This window comes from Ranitomeya imitator, chromosome 1 (assembly GCF_032444005.1).
Source record: "Ranitomeya imitator isolate aRanImi1 chromosome 1, aRanImi1.pri, whole genome shotgun sequence".
Taxonomy (NCBI): Eukaryota; Metazoa; Chordata; class Amphibia; order Anura; family Dendrobatidae; genus Ranitomeya; species Ranitomeya imitator.
Window position 1 is genome coordinate 348,047,337 of NC_091282.1, and position 19,481 is coordinate 348,066,817.

The 19,481-nt window shown below is 47.6% G+C and overlaps 1 protein-coding gene across 1 annotated transcript in view; it reads right to left on the minus strand.

Annotated features, from left to right (window-relative positions):
- The window catches only part of LOC138672052 (acyl-CoA dehydrogenase family member 11-like), a 239,854-nt gene that overhangs the window by 151,709 nt on the left and 68,664 nt on the right, over positions 1–19,481 (minus strand). The gene's annotated exons all lie outside the window — the stretch shown is intronic.

The window sequence follows — 19,481 nt, forward strand, 5'->3', positions numbered from 1 at the left end:
TTCTCCCAGAAGGCACCTGGAATATGCAAATTAGCCTCCTGAAGCTTGAATCCCTGGTTTGGTGATGCTTTCGAAGCAGCTGGTCCCGGCTGTACCCAACGATCTTCTAGCTTAGGGAGACTTCGCTTCTCCCAGAAGGCACCTGGAATATGCAAATTAGCCTCCTGAAGCTTGAATCCCTGGTTTGGTGATGCTTTCGAAGCAGCTGGTCCCGGCTGTACCCAACGATCTTCTAGCTTAGGGAGACTTCGCTTCTCCCAGAAGGCACCTGGAATATGCAAATTAGCCTCCTGAAGCTTGAATCCCTGGTTTGGTGATGCTTTCGAAGCAGCTGGTCCCGGCTGTACCCAACGATCTTCTAGCTTAGGGAGACTTCGCTTCTCCCAGAAGGCACCTGGAATATGCAAATTAGCCTCCTGAAGCTTGAATCCCTGGTTTGGTGATGCTTTCGAAGCAGCTGGTCCCGGCTGTACCCAACGATCTTCTAGCTTAGGGAGACTTCGCTTCTCCCAGAAGGCACCTGGAATATGCAAATTAGCCTCCTGAAGCTTGAATCCCTGGTTTGGTGATGCTTTCGAAGCAGCTGGTCCCGGCTGTACCCAACGATCTTCTAGCTTAGGGAGACTTCGCTTCTCCCAGAAGGCACCTGGAATATGCAAATTAGCCTCCTGAAGCTTGAATCCCTGGTTTGGTGATGCTTTCGAAGCAGCTGGTCCCGGCTGTACCCAACGATCTTCTAGCTTAGGGAGACTTCGCTTCTCCCAGAAGGCACCTGGAATATGCAAATTAGCCTCCTGAAGCTTGAATCCCTGGTTTGGTGATGCTTTCGAAGCAGCTGGTCCCGGCTGTACCCAACGATCTTCTAGCTTAGGGAGACTTCGCTTCTCCCAGAAGGCACCTGGAATATGCAAATTAGCCTCCTGAAGCTTGAATCCCTGGTTTGGTGATGCTTTCGAAGCAGCTGGTCCCGGCTGTACCCAACGATCTTCTAGCTTAGGGAGACTTCGCTTCTCCCAGAAGGCACCTGGAATATGCAAATTAGCCTCCTGAAGCTTGAATCCCTGGTTTGGTGATGCTTTCGAAGCAGCTGGTCCCGGCTGTACCCAACGATCTTCTAGCTTAGGGAGACTTCGCTTCTCCCAGAAGGCACCTGGAATATGCAAATTAGCCTCCTGAAGCTTGAATCCCTGGTTTGGTGATGCTTTCGAAGCAGCTGGTCCCGGCTGTACCCAACGATCTTCTAGCTTAGGGAGACTTCGCTTCTCCCAGAAGGCACCTGGAATATGCAAATTAGCCTCCTGAAGCTTGAATCCCTGGTTTGGTGATGCTTTCGAAGCAGCTGGTCCCGGCTGTACCCAACGATCTTCTAGCTTAGGGAGACTTCGCTTCGCCCAGAAGGCACCTGGAATATGCAAATTAGCCTCCTGAAGCTTGAATCCCTGGTTTGGTGATGCTTTCGAAGCAGCTGGTCCCGGCTGTACCCAACGATCTTCTAGCTTAGGGAGACTTCGCTTCGCCCAGAAGGCACCTGGAATATGCAAATTAGCCTCCTGAAGCTTGAATCCCTGGTTTGGTGATGCTTTCGAAGCAGCTGGTCCCGGCTGTACCCAACGATCTTCTAGCTTAGGGAGACTTCGCTTCTCCCAGAAGGCACCTGGAATATGCAAATTAGCCTCCTGAAGCTTGAATCCCTGGTTTGGTGATGCTTTCGAAGCAGCTGGTCCCGGCTGTACCCAACGATCTTCTAGCTTAGGGAGACTTCGCTTCTCCCAGAAGGCACCTGGAATATGCAAATTAGCCTCCTGAAGCTTGAATCCCTGGTTTGGTGATGCTTTCGAAGCAGCTGGTCCCGGCTGTACCCAACGATCTTCTAGCTTAGGGAGACTTCGCTTCTCCCAGAAGGCACCTGGAATATGCAAATTAGCCTCCTGAAGCTTGAATCCCTGGTTTGGTGATGCTTTCGAAGCAGCTGGTCCCGGCTGTACCCAACGATCTTCTAGCTTAGGGAGACTTCGCTTCTCCCAGAAGGCACCTGGAATATGCAAATTAGCCTCCTGAAGCTTGAATCCCTGGTTTGGTGATGCTTTCGAAGCAGCTGGTCCCGGCTGTACCCAACGATCTTCTAGCTTAGGGAGACTTCGCTTCTCCCAGAAGGCACCTGGAATATGCAAATTAGCCTCCTGAAGCTTGAATCCCTGGTTTGGTGATGCTTTCGAAGCAGCTGGTCCCGGCTGTACCCAACGATCTTCTAGCTTAGGGAGACTTCGCTTCTCCCAGAAGGCACCTGGAATATGCAAATTAGCCTCCTGAAGCTTGAATCCCTGGTTTGGTGATGCTTTCGAAGCAGCTGGTCCCGGCTGTACCCAACGATCTTCTAGCTTAGGGAGACTTCGCTTCTCCCAGAAGGCACCTGGAATATGCAAATTAGCCTCCTGAAGCTTGAATCCCTGGTTTGGTGATGCTTTCGAAGCAGCTGGTCCCGGCTGTACCCAACGATCTTCTAGCTTAGGGAGACTTCGCTTCTCCCAGAAGGCACCTGGAATATGCAAATTAGCCTCCTGAAGCTTGAATCCCTGGTTTGGTGATGCTTTCGAAGCAGCTGGTCCCGGCTGTACCCAACGATCTTCTAGCTTAGGGAGACTTCGCTTCTCCCAGAAGGCACCTGGAATATGCAAATTAGCCTCCTGAAGCTTGAATCCCTGGTTTGGTGATGCTTTCGAAGCAGCTGGTCCCGGCTGTACCCAACGATCTTCTAGCTTAGGGAGACTTCGCTTCTCCCAGAAGGCACCTGGAATATGCAAATTAGCCTCCTGAAGCTTGAATCCCTGGTTTGGTGATGCTTTCGAAGCAGCTGGTCCCGGCTGTACCCAACGATCTTCTAGCTTAGGGAGACTTCGCTTCTCCCAGAAGGCACCTGGAATATGCAAATTAGCCTCCTGAAGCTTGAATCCCTGGTTTGGTGATGCTTTCGAAGCAGCTGGTCCCGGCTGTACCCAACGATCTTCTAGCTTAGGGAGACTTCGCTTCTCCCAGAAGGCACCTGGAATATGCAAATTAGCCTCCTGAAGCTTGAATCCCTGGTTTGGTGATGCTTTCGAAGCAGCTGGTCCCGGCTGTACCCAACGATCTTCTAGCTTAGGGAGACTTCGCTTCTCCCAGAAGGCACCTGGAATATGCAAATTAGCCTCCTGAAGCTTGAATCCCTGGTTTGGTGATGCTTTCGAAGCAGCTGGTCCCGGCTGTACCCAACGATCTTCTAGCTTAGGGAGACTTCGCTTCTCCCAGAAGGCACCTGGAATATGCAAATTAGCCTCCTGAAGCTTGAATCCCTGGTTTGGTGATGCTTTCGAAGCAGCTGGTCCCGGCTGTACCCAACGATCTTCTAGCTTAGGGAGACTTCGCTTCTCCCAGAAGGCACCTGGAATATGCAAATTAGCCTCCTGAAGCTTGAATCCCTGGTTTGGTGATGCTTTCGAAGCAGCTGGTCCCGGCTGTACCCAACGATCTTCTAGCTTAGGGAGACTTCGCTTCTCCCAGAAGGCACCTGGAATATGCAAATTAGCCTCCTGAAGCTTGAATCCCTGGTTTGGTGATGCTTTCGAAGCAGCTGGTCCCGGCTGTACCCAACGATCTTCTAGCTTAGGGAGACTTCGCTTCTCCCAGAAGGCACCTGGAATATGCAAATTAGCCTCCTGAAGCTTGAATCCCTGGTTTGGTGATGCTTTCGAAGCAGCTGGTCCCGGCTGTACCCAACGATCTTCTAGCTTAGGGAGACTTCGCTTCTCACAGAAGGCACCTGGAATATGCAAATTAGCCTCCTGAAGCTTGAATCCCTGGTTTGGTGATGCTTTCGAAGCAGCTGGTCCCGGCTGTACCCAACGATCTTCTAGCTTAGGGAGACTTCGCTTCTCCCAGAAGGCACCTGGAATATGCAAATTAGCCTCCTGAAGCTTGAATCCCTGGTTTGGTGATGCTTTCGAAGCAGCTGGTCCCGGCTGTACCCAACGATCTTCTAGCTTAGGGAGACTTCGCTTCTCCCAGAAGGCACCTGGAATATGCAAATTAGCCTCCTGAAGCTTGAATCCCTGGTTTGGTGATGCTTTCGAAGCAGCTGGTCCCGGCTGTACCCAACGATCTTCTAGCTTAGGGAGACTTCGCTTCTCCCAGAAGGCACCTGGAATATGCAAATTAGCCTCCTGAAGCTTGAATCCCTGGTTTGGTGATGCTTTCGAAGCAGCTGGTCCCGGCTGTACCCAACGATCTTCTAGCTTAGGGAGACTTCGCTTCTCCCAGAAGGCACCTGGAATATGCAAATTAGCCTCCTGAAGCTTGAATCCCTGGTTTGGTGATGCTTTCGAAGCAGCTGGTCCCGGCTGTACCCAACGATCTTCTAGCTTAGGGAGACTTCGCTTCTCCCAGAAGGCACCTGGAATATGCAAATTAGCCTCCTGAAGCTTGAATCCCTGGTTTGGTGATGCTTTCGAAGCAGCTGGTCCCGGCTGTACCCAACGATCTTCTAGCTTAGGGAGACTTCGCTTCTCCCAGAAGGCACCTGGAATATGCAAATTAGCCTCCTGAAGCTTGAATCCCTGGTTTGGTGATGCTTTCGAAGCAGCTGGTCCCGGCTGTACCCAACGATCTTCTAGCTTAGGGAGACTTCGCTTCTCCCAGAAGGCACCTGGAATATGCAAATTAGCCTCCTGAAGCTTGAATCCCTGGTTTGGTGATGCTTTCGAAGCAGCTGGTCCCGGCTGTACCCAACGATCTTCTAGCTTAGGGAGACTTCGCTTCTCCCAGAAGGCACCTGGAATATGCAAATTAGCCTCCTGAAGCTTGAATCCCTGGTTTGGTGATGCTTTCGAAGCAGCTGGTCCCGGCTGTACCCAACGATCTTTTAGCTTAGGGAGACTTCGCTTCTCCCAGAAGGCACCTGGAATATGCAAATTAGCCTCCTGAAGCTTGAATCCCTGGTTTGGTGATGCTTTCGAAGCAGCTGGTCCCGGCTGTACCCAACGATCTTCTAGCTTAGGGAGACTTCGCTTCTCCCAGAAGGCACCTGGAATATGCAAATTAGCCTCCTGAAGCTTGAATCCCTGGTTTGGTGATGCTTTCGAAGCAGCTGGTCCCGGCTGTACCCAACGATCTTCTAGCTTAGGGAGACTTCGCTTCTCCCAGAAGGCACCTGGAATATGCAAATTAGCCTCCTGAAGCTTGAATCCCTGGTTTGGTGATGCTTTCGAAGCAGCTGGTCCCGGCTGTACCCAACGATCTTCTAGCTTAGGGAGACTTCGCTTCTCCCAGAAGGCACCTGGAATATGCAAATTAGCCTCCTGAAGCTTGAATCCCTGGTTTGGTGATGCTTTCGAAGCAGCTGGTCCCGGCTGTACCCAACGATCTTCTAGCTTAGGGAGACTTCGCTTCTCCCAGAAGGCACCTGGAATATGCAAATTAGCCTCCTGAAGCTTGAATCCCTGGTTTGGTGATGCTTTCGAAGCAGCTGGTCCCGGCTGTACCCAACGATCTTCTAGCTTAGGGAGACTTCGCTTCTCCCAGAAGGCACCTGGAATATGCAAATTAGCCTCCTGAAGCTTGAATCCCTGGTTTGGTGATGCTTTCGAAGCAGCTGGTCCCGGCTGTACCCAACGATCTTCTAGCTTAGGGAGACTTCGCTTCTCCCAGAAGGCACCTGGAATATGCAAATTAGCCTCCTGAAGCTTGAATCCCTGGTTTGGTGATGCTTTCGAAGCAGCTGGTCCCGGCTGTACCCAACGATCTTCTAGCTTAGGGAGACTTCGCTTCTCCCAGAAGGCACCTGGAATATGCAAATTAGCCTCCTGAAGCTTGAATCCCTGGTTTGGTGATGCTTTCGAAGCAGCTGGTCCCGGCTGTACCCAACGATCTTCTAGCTTAGGGAGACTTCGCTTCTCACAGAAGGCACCTGGAATATGCAAATTAGCTTCCTGAAGCTTGAATCCCTGGTTTGGTGATGCTTTCGAAGCAGCTGGTCCCGGCTGTACCCAACGATCTTCTAGCTTAGGGAGACTTCGCTTCTCCCAGAAGGCACCTGGAATATGCAAATTAGCCTCCTGAAGCTTGAATCCCTGGTTTGGTGATGCTTTCGAAGCAGCTGGTCCCGGCTGTACCCAACGATCTTCTAGCTTAGGGAGACTTCGCTTCTCCCAGAAGGCACCTGGAATATGCAAATTAGCCTCCTGAAGCTTGAATCCCTGGTTTGGTGATGCTTTCGAAGCAGCTGGTCCCGGCTGTACCCAACGATCTTCTAGCTTAGGGAGACTTCGCTTCTCCCAGAAGGCACCTGGAATATGCAAATTAGCCTCCTGAAGCTTGAATCCCTGGTTTGGTGATGCTTTCGAAGCAGCTGGTCCCGGCTGTACCCAACGATCTTCTAGCTTAGGGAGACTTCGCTTCTCCCAGAAGGCACCTGGAATATGCAAATTAGCCTCCTGAAGCTTGAATCCCTGGTTTGGTGATGCTTTCGAAGCAGCTGGTCCCGGCTGTACCCAACGATCTTCTAGCTTAGGGAGACTTCGCTTCTCCCAGAAGGCACCTGGAATATGCAAATTAGCCTCCTGAAGCTTGAATCCCTGGTTTGGTGATGCTTTCGAAGCAGCTGGTCCCGGCTGTACCCAACGATCTTCTAGCTTAGGGAGACTTCGCTTCTCCCAGAAGGCACCTGGAATATGCAAATTAGCCTCCTGAAGCTTGAATCCCTGGTTTGGTGATGCTTTCGAAGCAGCTGGTCCCGGCTGTACCCAACGATCTTCTAGCTTAGGGAGACTTCGCTTCTCCCAGAAGGCACCTGGAATATGCAAATTAGCCTCCTGAAGCTTGAATCCCTGGTTTGGTGATGCTTTCGAAGCAGCTCGTCCCGGCTGTACCCAACGATCTTCTAGCTTAGGGAGACTTCGCTTCTCCCAGAAGGCACCTGGAATATGCAAATTAGCCTCCTGAAGCTTGAATCCCTGGTTTGGTGATGCTTTCGAAGCAGCTGGTCCCGGCTGTACCCAACGATCTTCTAGCTTAGGGAGACTTCGCTTCTCCCAGAAGGCACCTGGAATATGCAAATTAGCCTCCTGAAGCTTGAATCCCTGGTTTGGTGATGCTTTCGAAGCAGCTGGTCCCGGCTGTACCCAACGATCTTCTAGCTTAGGGAGACTTCGCTTCTCCCAGAAGGCACCTGGAATATGCAAATTAGCCTCCTGAAGCTTGAATCCCTGGTTTGGTGATGCTTTCGAAGCAGCTGGTCCCGGCTGTACCCAACGATCTTCTAGCTTAGGGAGACTTCGCTTCTCCCAGAAGGCACCTGGAATATGCAAATTAGCCTCCTGAAGCTTGAATCCCTGGTTTGGTGATGCTTTCGAAGCAGCTGGTCCCGGCTGTACCCAACGATCTTCTAGCTTAGGGAGACTTCGCTTCTCCCAGAAGGCACCTGGAATATGCAAATTAGCCTCCTGAAGCTTGAATCCCTGGTTTGGTGATGCTTTCGAAGCAGCTGGTCCCGGCTGTACCCAACGATCTTCTAGCTTAGGGAGACTTCGCTTCTCCCAGAAGGCACCTGGAATATGCAAATTAGCCTCCTGAAGCTTGAATCCCTGGTTTGGTGATGCTTTCGAAGCAGCTCGTCCCGGCTGTACCCAACGATCTTCTAGCTTAGGGAGACTTCGCTTCTCCCAGAAGGCACCTGGAATATGCAAATTAGCCTCCTGAAGCTTGAATCCCTGGTTTGGTGATGCTTTCGAAGCAGCTGGTCCCGGCTGTACCCAACGATCTTCTAGCTTAGGGAGACTTCGCTTCTCCCAGAAGGCACCTGGAATATGCAAATTAGCCTCCTGAAGCTTGAATCCCTGGTTTTATACGTGTGTCATCTCCCCTGTGTATAGTATATACCTGTGTGTCATCTCCTGTATATACCTGTATGTCATCTCCTCAGGATACTGTATATACCTATGTGTCATCTCCTCCTGTATATACGTGTGTCATCTCCCCTGTACATAGTATATACCGGTGTGTCATCTCCTGTATATACCTGTATGTCATCTCCTCAGGATACTGTATATACCTATGTGTCATCTCCTCCTGTATATAGTATATACCTGTATGTCATCTCTTCTGTATATACTATATACCTGTATGTCATCTCCTGTATATAGTATATACCTGTATGTCATCTCCCCTTTATATAGTATATACCTGCTGTATGTCATCTCTTCCTCTATATACCTATGTGTCATCTCCTCTTTTATATAGTATATACCTGTATGTCATCTTCTCCTGTATATAGTATATACCTGTATGTCATCTCCTCCTGTATATAGTATATACCTGTGTGTCATCTCCTTCTGTATATAGTATATACGTGTGTCATCTCCCCTGTACATAGTATATACCGGTGTGTCATCTCCTGTATATACCTGTATGTCATCTCCTCCTGTATATATATATATATATCTGTGTCATCTTCTCCTGTATATAGTATGCACCTGTATGTCATCTCCTCCTGTATATAGTATATACCTGTGTGTCATCTCCTCCTGTTTATAGTATATACCTGTGTGTCATCTCCTCCTGTATATAGTATATACCTGTGTGTCATCTCCTCCTGTATATAGCATATACCTGTGTGTCATCTTCTCCTGTATATAGTATATACGTGTGTCATCTCCTCCTGTTTATAGTATATACCTGTGTGTCATCTCCTCCTGTATATAGTATATACCTGTGTGTAATCTCTCCTGTATATAGTATATATCTGTATGTCATCTCCTCCTGTATTAGACCGCGTTCACACGTTATTTGGTCAGTATCTTTACCTCAGTATTTGTTAGCTAAATTGGCAGCCTGATAAATCCCCGGCCAACAGGAAGCCCTCCCCCCTGGCAGTATATATTAGCTCACACATACACATAATAGACAGGTCATGTGACTGACAGCTGCCGTATTTCCTATATGGTATATTTGTTGCTCTTGTAGTTTGTCTGCTTATTAATCAGATTTTTATTTTTGAAGGATAATACCAGACTTGTGTGTGTTTTAGGGCGAGTTTCATCTGTCAAGTTGTGTGTGTTGAGTTGCATGTGGCGACATTTTGCAGCGACTTTTGTGAGATCAGTTTTGTGTGGAGAAATGCGTGTAGCAACTTTTTGTGTGTCGAGTTGCATTTGACAGGTTAGTGTAGCAAGTTGTGTGCAGCAAGTTTTGCACATGGCGAGTTTTGCGCGTGGCGAGTTATGTGTGGTGCGTTTTGAGTATGTGCAAGTTTTGTGTGAGGCAACTTTTGCATGTGTTGCAACTTTTGTGCATGTGGCAATTTTTCCGCGTGTGCAAGTTTTGCGTGTGGCGAGTTTTCCATGAGTTGAGTTTTGCATGTGTGGCGAGTTTTGCGTGAGCCTAGATTTGCATGTGGCGAGTTTTGCGCATGGCGAGTTTCGAGCGGCGACTTTTGTGTTTCGACTTTTATGTGGCGAGGTAGGTGTATGTGTGGTGAAATGTGTGCTGAGGGTGGTATATGTCTTCAAGCACGTGGTAGTGTGTGGCACATTTTGTGTGTGTGTTCATATCCCCGTGTGTGGTGAGTATCCCATGTTGGGGCCCCACCTTAGCAACTGTACGGTATATACTCTTTGGCGCCATCGCTCTCACTCTTTAAGTCCCCCTTGTTCAAATCTGGCAGCTGTCAATTTGCCTCCAACACTTTTCCTTTCACTTTTTCCCCATTATGTAGATAGGGGCAAAATGGTTTGGTGAATTGGAACACGCGGGGTTAAAATTTCGCCTCACAACATAGCCTATGACGCTCTCGGGTGTTGTGAATTCTGCTCTTGGGCTCCCTCCGATGGTTGTTGATGGTAATGCAGTTGTGCCTGGGCGGCAGTCCTGGACAGGTGTTTCTGCTAATTGCAATTCGGACTGGGGTATTTAGCTTTGCAGGACTTATTAGTCCTTGCCAGTTGTCAATGTTCTATTGGAAGTATTGGTTCTCTGCCTGGCCTCTCCTGCTTGCTGCCATTTCAGCAAAAGATAAGTGTCTGCTTCATTTTCTTAGGCACACAGGCTGTGTGTCTATTTTCTGTGCTGTTCATAGTTTCTATTTTGTTCCAGCTTAGACTGTCCAGTTGTTTTCTCAGTCTGGTTGGATTCGCTGGAGTCGCAGATATACTCTCCACATCTTTAGTTAGGTGGTGGAGTTTTTGTATTTTTCTGCTGTGGATATTTTGTAGTTTTTGTGCTGACCGCTTAGTATCCTGTACTATACTTTCCTATCTAGGTAGAAGTAGCCTCCTTTGCTAATCCTGTTTTCCGCCTGCATGTGTCTTTTCCTCTCCTACTCACCGTCATTATTTGTGGGGGGCTGCCTATCCTTTGGGGGGTCTACTCTGAGGCAAGTCAGTTTTCCTATTTTCTATCTTTAGGGATATTTAGTCCTCCGGCTGTGTCGAGGTGTCTAGGTCTGGTTAGGCACACCCCACGGCTACTTCTAGTGTCTGTGATAAGATCAGGGTTTGTGGTCTGTATAGTTACCACTACTCCAGCGAAGGTTTTTTCATGCTGTTCAAAAGGCCGCCTGATCATAACAGTACAACTGGCCTGTCCACCACATTAGTTAAATGCATCTCAGAAGAAGGGAGGAAAGGTTTTGAGCCATTTTTTTTTCTTCAGCCTGTTTTGTCTTCTCCTCCCTCTTAATCTCTGGGTGGCTGAGGAACCTAGTACTAGCATGAATGTTCAGGAATTAGCTTCTCGTGTAGACCAGCTTGCTGCTAGGGTACAGGGTATTTCAGATTATATTGTTCAGACTCCTGCTTTAGAACCTAAGATTCCCACTCCTGATTTATTTTTTGGTGACAGGTCCAAATTTTTGAGTTTCAAAAATAACTGTAAACTGTTTTTTGCATTGAGACCCCGTTCCTCTGGTGATCCCATTCAGCAGGTTAAAATCATCATCTCCCTGCTGCGTGGTGATCCCCAGGATTGGGCATTTTCCCAGGAATCTGGCAATCCTGCTTTGCTTAATATTGATTCTTTCTTTCAAGCATTGGGATTATTGTATGATGAACCTAATTCGGTGGATCAGGCTGAGAAGACCTTGTTGGCCCTATCTCAGGGGCAAGAGGAGGCTGAATTGTATTGTCAGAAATTCAGAAAATGGTCTGTGCTGACTAAATGGAATGATGATGCTTTGGCGGCAATCTTCAGAAAGGGTCTTTCTGAATCCGTTAAGGATGTTATGGTGGGGTTTCCCACACCCTCCAATCTGTGTGATTCTATGTCTTTGGCCATTCAGATTGACCGGCGCTTGCGGGAGCGCAGGGCTGTGCGCGATATGGCATTATCTTCAGGACAAGTTCCTGAGCCTATGCAGTGTGATAGGATTCTGTCTAAAACGGAACGACAAGGTTTCAGACGTCTCAATAGGTTGTGTTTTTATTGTGGCGACGCTTCTCATGTCATTTCTGTCTGCCCTAAGCGGACAAAAAGGATCGCCAGTTCATTTACCATCAGTATTGTACAACAAATGGAAGGGTTATGGCCAGGAGGATAATTTTTGGGTTTCGGCCTCTGATGTCCATGCCGCTGATTTGGTTCGTGCCTTTCATTTGGCTCATCCTGATCGGCCTGGGGGCTCTGGTGATGGTTCGGTGACCCCTCCTCAAGGGGGGGGTACTGTTGTGAATTCTGTTCTTGGGCTCCCTCCGATGGTTGTTGATGGTAATGCAGTTGTGCCTGGGCGGCAGTCCTGGACAGGTGTTTCTGCTAATTGCAATTCGGACTGGGGTATTTAGCTTTGCAGGACTTATTAGTCCTTGCCAGTTGTCAATGTTCTATTGGAAGTATTGGTTCTCTGCCTGGCCTCTCCTGCTTGCTGCCATTTCAGCAAAAGATAAGTGTCTGCTTCATTTTCTTAGGCACACAGGCTGTGTGTCTATTTTCTGTGCTGTTCATAGTTTCTATTTTGTTCCAGCTTAGACTGTCCTGTTGTTTTCTCAGTCTGGTTGGATTCGCTGGAGTCGCAGATATACTCTCCACATCTTTAGTTAGGTGGTGGAGTTTTTGTATTTTTCTGCTGTGGATATTTTGTAGTTTTTGTGCTGACCGCTTAGTATCCTGCATTATACTTTCCTATCTAGGTAGAAGTAGCCTCCTTTGCTAATCCTGTTTTCCGCCTGCGTGTGTCTTTTCCTCTCCTACTCACCGTCATTATTTGTGGGGGGCTGCCTATCCTTTGGGGGTCTACTCTGAGGCAAGTCTGTTATGAAAGGTAATTCAGTACCACAATGGACATATAGGTCAGCGCACATACAGTGACCTGGCAATAACCCAAAAACCAAGAACGAGCTCTGAGACGTCGGAACTCTGTAGACCGCAATCCCTAATCCTCTCCAACCACACTAAAGGCAGCCGTGGATTGCGCTTAACGCTCCCTATGCAACTCGGCATGGCCTGAGAAACTAGCTAGCCTGAAGATAGAAAATAAGCCTACCTTGCCTCAGAGAAATACCCCAAAGGAAAAGGCAGCCCCCACATATAATGACTGTGAGTTAAGATGAAAAGACAAACGTAGAGATGAAATAGATTTAGCAAAGTGAGGCCCAACTTTCTAAACAGAGCGAGGATAGGAAAGGTAACTTTGCGGTCAACACAAAACCCTACCAAAACCACGCAAAGGGGGCAAAAAGACCCTCCGTACCGAACTAACGGCACGGAGGTACACCCTCTGCGTCCCAGAGCTTCCAGCAAGCAGAAAAAAACAAATTGACAAGCTGGACAGAAAAAAACAGCAAACAAATAGCAAAGAGGAACTTAGCTATGCAGAGCAGCAGGCCACAGGAACGATCCAGGAGGAAACAGGTCCAATACTAGAACATTGACTGGAGGCCAGGATCAAAGCACTAGGTGGAGTTAAATAGAGCAGCACCTAACGACTTCACCACACCACCTGAGGAAGGAAACTCAGAAGCCGCAGTACCACTTTCCTCCACCAACGGAAGCTCACAGAGAGAACCAGCCGAAGTACCACTTGTGACCACAGGAGGGAGCTTGGCCACAGAATTCACAACAGTACCCCCCCTTGAGGAGGGGTCACCGAACCCTCACCAGAGCTCCCAGGACGACCAGGATGAGCCATATGAAAGGCACGAACAAGATCGGGAGCATGGACATCAGAGGCAAAGACCCAGGAATTATCTTCCTGAGCATAACCCTTCCACTTAACCAGATACTGGAGTTTCCGCCTTGAAACACGAGAATCCAAAATCTTCTCCACAATATACTCCAACTCCCCCTCCACCAAAACCGGGGCAGGAGGATCAACAGATGGAACCATAGGTGCCACGTATCTCCGCAACAATGACCTATGGAATACGTTATGTATGGAAAAAGAATCTGGAAGGGTCAGACGAAAAGACACAAGATTAAGAACCTCAGAAATCCTATACGGACCAATAAAACGAGGTTTAAACTTAGGAGAGGAAACCTTCATAGGAATATGACGAGAAGATAACCAAACCAAGTCCCCAACCCGAAGTCGGGGACCCACACAGCGTCTGCGATTAGCGAACCGTTGAGCCTTCTCCTGGGACAAAGTCAAATTCTCCACTACATGAGTCCAAATCTGCTGCAACCTGTCCACCACAGTATCCACACCAGGACAGTCCGAAGACTCAACCTGCCCTGAAGAGAAACGAGGATGGAACCCAGAGTTGCAGAAAAACGGTGAAACCAAGGTAGCCGAGCTGGCCCGATTATTAAGGGCGAACTCAACCAAAGGCAAAAAGGACACCCAGTCATCCTGATCAGCAGAAACAAAGCATCTCAGATATGTTTCCAAGGTCTGAATGGTTCGTTCGGTCTGGCCATTAGTCTGAGGATGGAAAGCCGAGGAAAAAGACAAGTCAATGCCCATCCTACCACAAAAGGCTCGCCTATACCTCGAAACAAACTGGGAACCTCTGTCAGAAACGATATTCTCTGGAATGCCATGTAAACGAACCACATGCTGGAAAAACAATGGCACCAAATCAGAGGAGGAAGGCAATTTAGACAAGGGTACCAAATGGACCATCTTAGAGAAGCGATCACAGACCACCCAAATGACTGACATCTTTTGAGAGATGGGAAGATCTGAAATAAAATCCATAGAGATATGTGTCCAAGGCCTCTTCGGGACCGGCAAGGGCAAAAGCAACCCACTGGCACGAGAACAGCAGGGCTTAGCCCGAGCACAAATCCCACAGGACTGCACAAAAGTACGCACATCCCGCGACAGAGATGGCCACCAAAAGGATCTAGCCACTAACTCTCTGGTACCAAAGATTCCAGGATGACCAGCCAACACCGAACAATGAACCTCAGAGATAACTTTATTCGTCCACCTATCAGGGACAAACAGTTTCTCCGCTGGGCAACGATCAGGTTTATTAGCCTGAAATTTTTGCAGCACCCGACGCAAATCAGGGGAGATGGCAGACACAATTACTCCCTCTTTGAGGATACCCGCCGGCTCAGATACACCCGGAGAGTCGGGCACAAAACTCCTAGACAGAGCATCCGCCTTCACATTTTTAGAGCCCGGAAGGTATGAAATCACAAAGTCAAAACGGGCAAAAAACAACGACCAACGAGCTTGTCTAGGATTCAACCGCTTGGCGGACTCGAGATAAGTCAAGTTCTTATGATCAGTCAAGACCACCACGCGATGCTTAGCTCCTTCAAGCCAATGACGCCACTCCTCGAATGCCCACTTCATGGCCAGCAACTCTCGATTGCCCACATCATAATTTCGCTCAGCAGGCGAAAACTTCCTGGAAAAGAAGGCGCATGGTTTCATCACCGAGCAATCAGAACTTCTCTGCGACAAAACAGCCCCTGCTCCAATCTCAGAAGCATCAACCTCGACCTGGAACGGAAGCGAAACATCTGGTTGACACAACACAGGGGCAGAAGAAAAACGACGCTTCAACTCTTGAAAAGCTTCCACCGCAGCAGAAGACCAATTGACCAAATCAGCACCTTTCTTGGTCAAATCGGTCAATGGTTTAGCAATACTAGAAAAATTGCAGATGAAGCGACGATAAAAATTAGCAAAGCCCAGGAACTTTTGCAGACTTTTCAGAGATGTCGGCTGAGTCCAATTATGGATGGCTTGGACCTTAACAGGGTCCATCTCGATAGTAGAAGGGGAAAAGATGAACCCCAAAAATGAAACCTTCTGAACACCAAAGAGACACTTTGATCCCTTCACAAAGAATTAGCACGCAGGACCTGAAACACCGTTCTGACCTGCTTCACATGAGACTCCCAATCATCCGAGAAGATCAAAATGTCATCCAAGTACACAATCAGGAATTTATCCAGGTACTCTCGGAAGATGTCATGCATAAAGGACTGAAACACTGATGGAGCATTGGCAAGTCCGAATGGCATTACTAGATACTCAAAATGGCCCTCGGGCGTATTAAATGCAGTTTTCCACTCATCGCCTCGCTTAATACGCACAAGATTATACGCACCACGAAGATCTATGTTGGTGAACCAACTAGCCCCCTTAATCCGAGCAAACAAATCAGATAACAATGGCAAGGGGTACTGAAATTTAACCGTGATCTTATTTAGAAGGCGGTAATCTATACAAGGTCTCAGTGAACCATCCTTCTTGGCTACAAAAAAGAACCCTGCTCCTAATGGCGACGATGACGGGCGAATATGCCCCTTCTCCAAAGACTCCTTCACATAACTCCGCATAGCGGCGTGCTCAGGCACAGATAAATTAAACAGTCGACCTTTTGGGAATTTACTACCAGGAATCAAATCGATAGCACAATCACAATCCCTTTGCGGAGGTAGGGTATCGGACTTGGGCTCATCAAATAAATCCCGGTAATCAGACAAGAACTCAGGAACCTCAGAAGGGGTGGATGACGAAATAGTCAGAAATGGGACATCACCATGTACCCCCTGACAACCCCAGCTGGACACAGACATGGATTTCCAATCTAATACTGGATTATGGACTTGTAGCCATGGCAACCCCAACACGACCACATCATGCAGATTATGCAACACCAGAAAGCGAATAACCTCCTGATGTGCAGGAGCCATGCACATGGTCAGCTGGGTCCAGTACTGAGGCTTATTCTTGGCCAAAGGCGTAGCATCAATTCCTTTCAATGGAATAGGACACTGCAAGGGCTCCAAGAAAAACCCACAACGCCTAGCATACTCCAAGTCCATCAAATTCAGAGCAGCGCCTGAGTCCACAAATGCCATGACAGTATATGATGACAAAGAGCAGATCAAGGTAACAGACAGAAGAAATTTTGACTGTACCGTACCAATGGTGGCAGACCTAGCGAACCGCTTAGTGCGCTTAGGACAATCAGAGATAGCATGAGTGGAATCACCACAGTAGAAACACAGCCCATTCAGACGTCTGTGTTCTTGCCGTTCAACTCTGGTCAAAGTCCTATCGCAATGCATAGGCTCAGGTTTAAGCTCAGGTAATACCGCCAAATGGTGCACAGATTTACGCTCGCGCAAGCGTCGACCGATCTGAATGGCCAAAGACATAGACTCATTCAGACCAGCAGGCATAGGAAATCCCACCATGACATCCTTAAGGGCTTCAGAGAGACCTTTTCTGAAAATAGCTGCGAGCGCACCTTCATTCCACTGAGTGAGTACGGACCACTTTCTAAATTTCTGACAATATACCTTTATTTCATCCTGACCCTGACACAGAGCCAGCAAATTCTTCTCTGCCTGATCCACAGAATTAGGCTCATCGTACAGCAATCCGAGCGCCAGGAAAAATGCATCGATATTACTTAATGCAAGATCTCCTGACGCAAGAGAAAATGCCCAGTCCTGAGGGTCGCCACGTAAAAAAGAAATAACGATCCTAACTTGTTGAACTGGGTCACCAGAGAGCGAGATTTCAAAGCCAGAAATAGTTTACAATTATTTTTGAAACTCAGAAATTTAGTTCTATCTCCAAAAAACAAATCAGGAATAGGAATTCTCGGTTCTAACATAGAATTCTGAACCACAAAGTCTTGAATAGTTTGTACTCTTGCCGTGAGCTGATCCACACATGAAGACAGACCTTTAATGTCCATTGCTACACCTGTGTCCTGAACCACCCAAATGTCTAGGGGAAAAAAAAGGCAAAACACAGTGCAAAGAAAAAAAAAATGGTCTCAGAACTTCTTTTTTCCCTCTATTGGGAATCATTAGTACTTTAGGCCTCCAGTACTGTTATGAAAGGTAATTCAGTACCACAATGGACATAGAGGTCAGCGCACATACAGTGACCTGGCAATAACCCAAAAACCAAGAACGAGCTCTGAGACGTCGGAACTCTGTAGACCGCAATCCCTAATCCTCTCCAACCACACTAAAGGCAGCCGTGGATTGCGCCTAACGCTCCCTATGCAACTCGGCACGGCCTGAGAAACTAGCTAGCCTGAAGATAGAAAATAAGCCTACCTTGCCTCAGAGAAATACCCCAAAGGAAAAGGCAGCCCCCACATATAATGACTGTGAGTTAAGATGAAAAGACAAACGTAGAGATGAAATAGATTTAGCAAAGTGAGGCCCAACTTTCTGAACAGAGCGAGGATAGGAAAGGTAACTTTGCGGTCAACACAAAACCCTACCAAAACCACGCAAAGGGGGCAAAAAGACCCTCCGTACCGAACTAACGGCACGGAGGTACACCCTCTGCGTCCCAGAGCTTCCAGCAAGCAGAAAAAAACAAATTGACAAGCTGGACAGAAAAAAACAGCAAACAAATAGCAAAGAGGAACTTAGCTATGCAGAGCAGCAGGCCACAGGAACGATCCAGGAGGAAACAGGTCCAATACTAGAACATTGACTGGAGGCCAGGATCAAAGCACTAGGTGGAGTTAAATAGAGCAGCACCTAACGACTTCACCACACCACCTGAGGAAGGAAACTCAGAAGCCGCAGTACCACTCTCCTCCACCAACGGAAGCTCACAGAGAGAACCAGCCGAAGTACCACTTGTGACCACAGGAGGGAGCTCTGCCACAGAATTCACAACACAAGTCAGTTTTCCTATTTTCTATCTTTAGGGATATTTAGTCCTCCGGCTGTGTCGAGGTGTCTAGGTCTGGTTAGGCACACCCCACGGCTACTTCTAGTGTCTGTGATAAGATCAGGGTTTGCGGTCTGTATAGTTACCACTACTCCAGCGAAGGTTTTTTCATGCTGTTCCAAGGCCGCCTGATCATAACACTCGGGGTCCAGACGTGTGACTGTGCAAAATTTTGTGGCTGTAGCTGCGACAGTGCAGATGCCAATCCCGGACATACACACACACATACACACACACATTATATATTAGATGGCACTATCAGGAACATGTCTGGATTAGGCATACAGATGGAAGTCATCAAAGCACTGTTGAATGCGGAGTGTTTTTGAGTATGGGCCTGTATGAGGTGCAAATGTGTTCATGCATACACGAAAGCTAAATGGAGTTGTGTAGTTCGTGTACGTAACTGTCTATTTATATACAATGTGTTTTTTTCCTATAGTTTTATACTAAGTTGATAAACAAAAGTGATTGAAGGGGAAATTCCTTTATCACAACACAATTGAAAAATATACAGTAGTTTTAATGGAAAATGTGAAATACAACTACCGTAAATAGCGGATAATTCAGTCTCAGTACCTAGGGCCCTACCAACATGGCACAAAGTTGCCAAAGTAATCCAACATATAAAACTTAGGTTTGGCTCAATGCTTTTTCTAAAAAGCATTATAGTAGTCTGATACAGGACAATTACAAATGAACATATCTCACAAGTATGGGATACCTGCTCATTAGTAAGAGGAAGATAAGATTGATAAAGTGCCATGATGTGGTGCTTTGCAGAGCAGTCATTATTCCACATGTACATTCCCTCAGCTGTATGAGAGTATGATATGATATACCCAAGTCACTTGCATTAAATGTGGAATATCATTTGTTTTTATGAAGGGTTAGGTGCAGAATCCTTGCTCAAATCCTCTTTACAGTGTTTGGAGCCACTTCATCATCGGGAGGTGAGCGGCACCAATCCTATTCATTAGATTGTGAATACCTCCCAATGCAGAAATGTGGCAAATCCTCATTCATATCTATTAGCACATTTGCTATGGGGGACTTCAACTACCTGTTATAAATTGTGGAGCAGAAACCTGCAGCTCCAGCAAATTAGATAGGTTTTTTTTTAAAGACAAAAGACAATTACCTTACCTTTCACAATAGGTGCTAGACCCAACAACAGGGGAAGTAATAACAATTAGTGATGAGCGAGTATACTCGTTGCTCGGGTGATCTCCGAGTATATGTTAGTGTTCGGAGATTAAGTTTTCATCGCTGCAGCTGAATGATTTACAGCTACTAGACAGCTTGATTACATGTGAGGATTCCCTAGCAACCAGGCAACCCCCACATG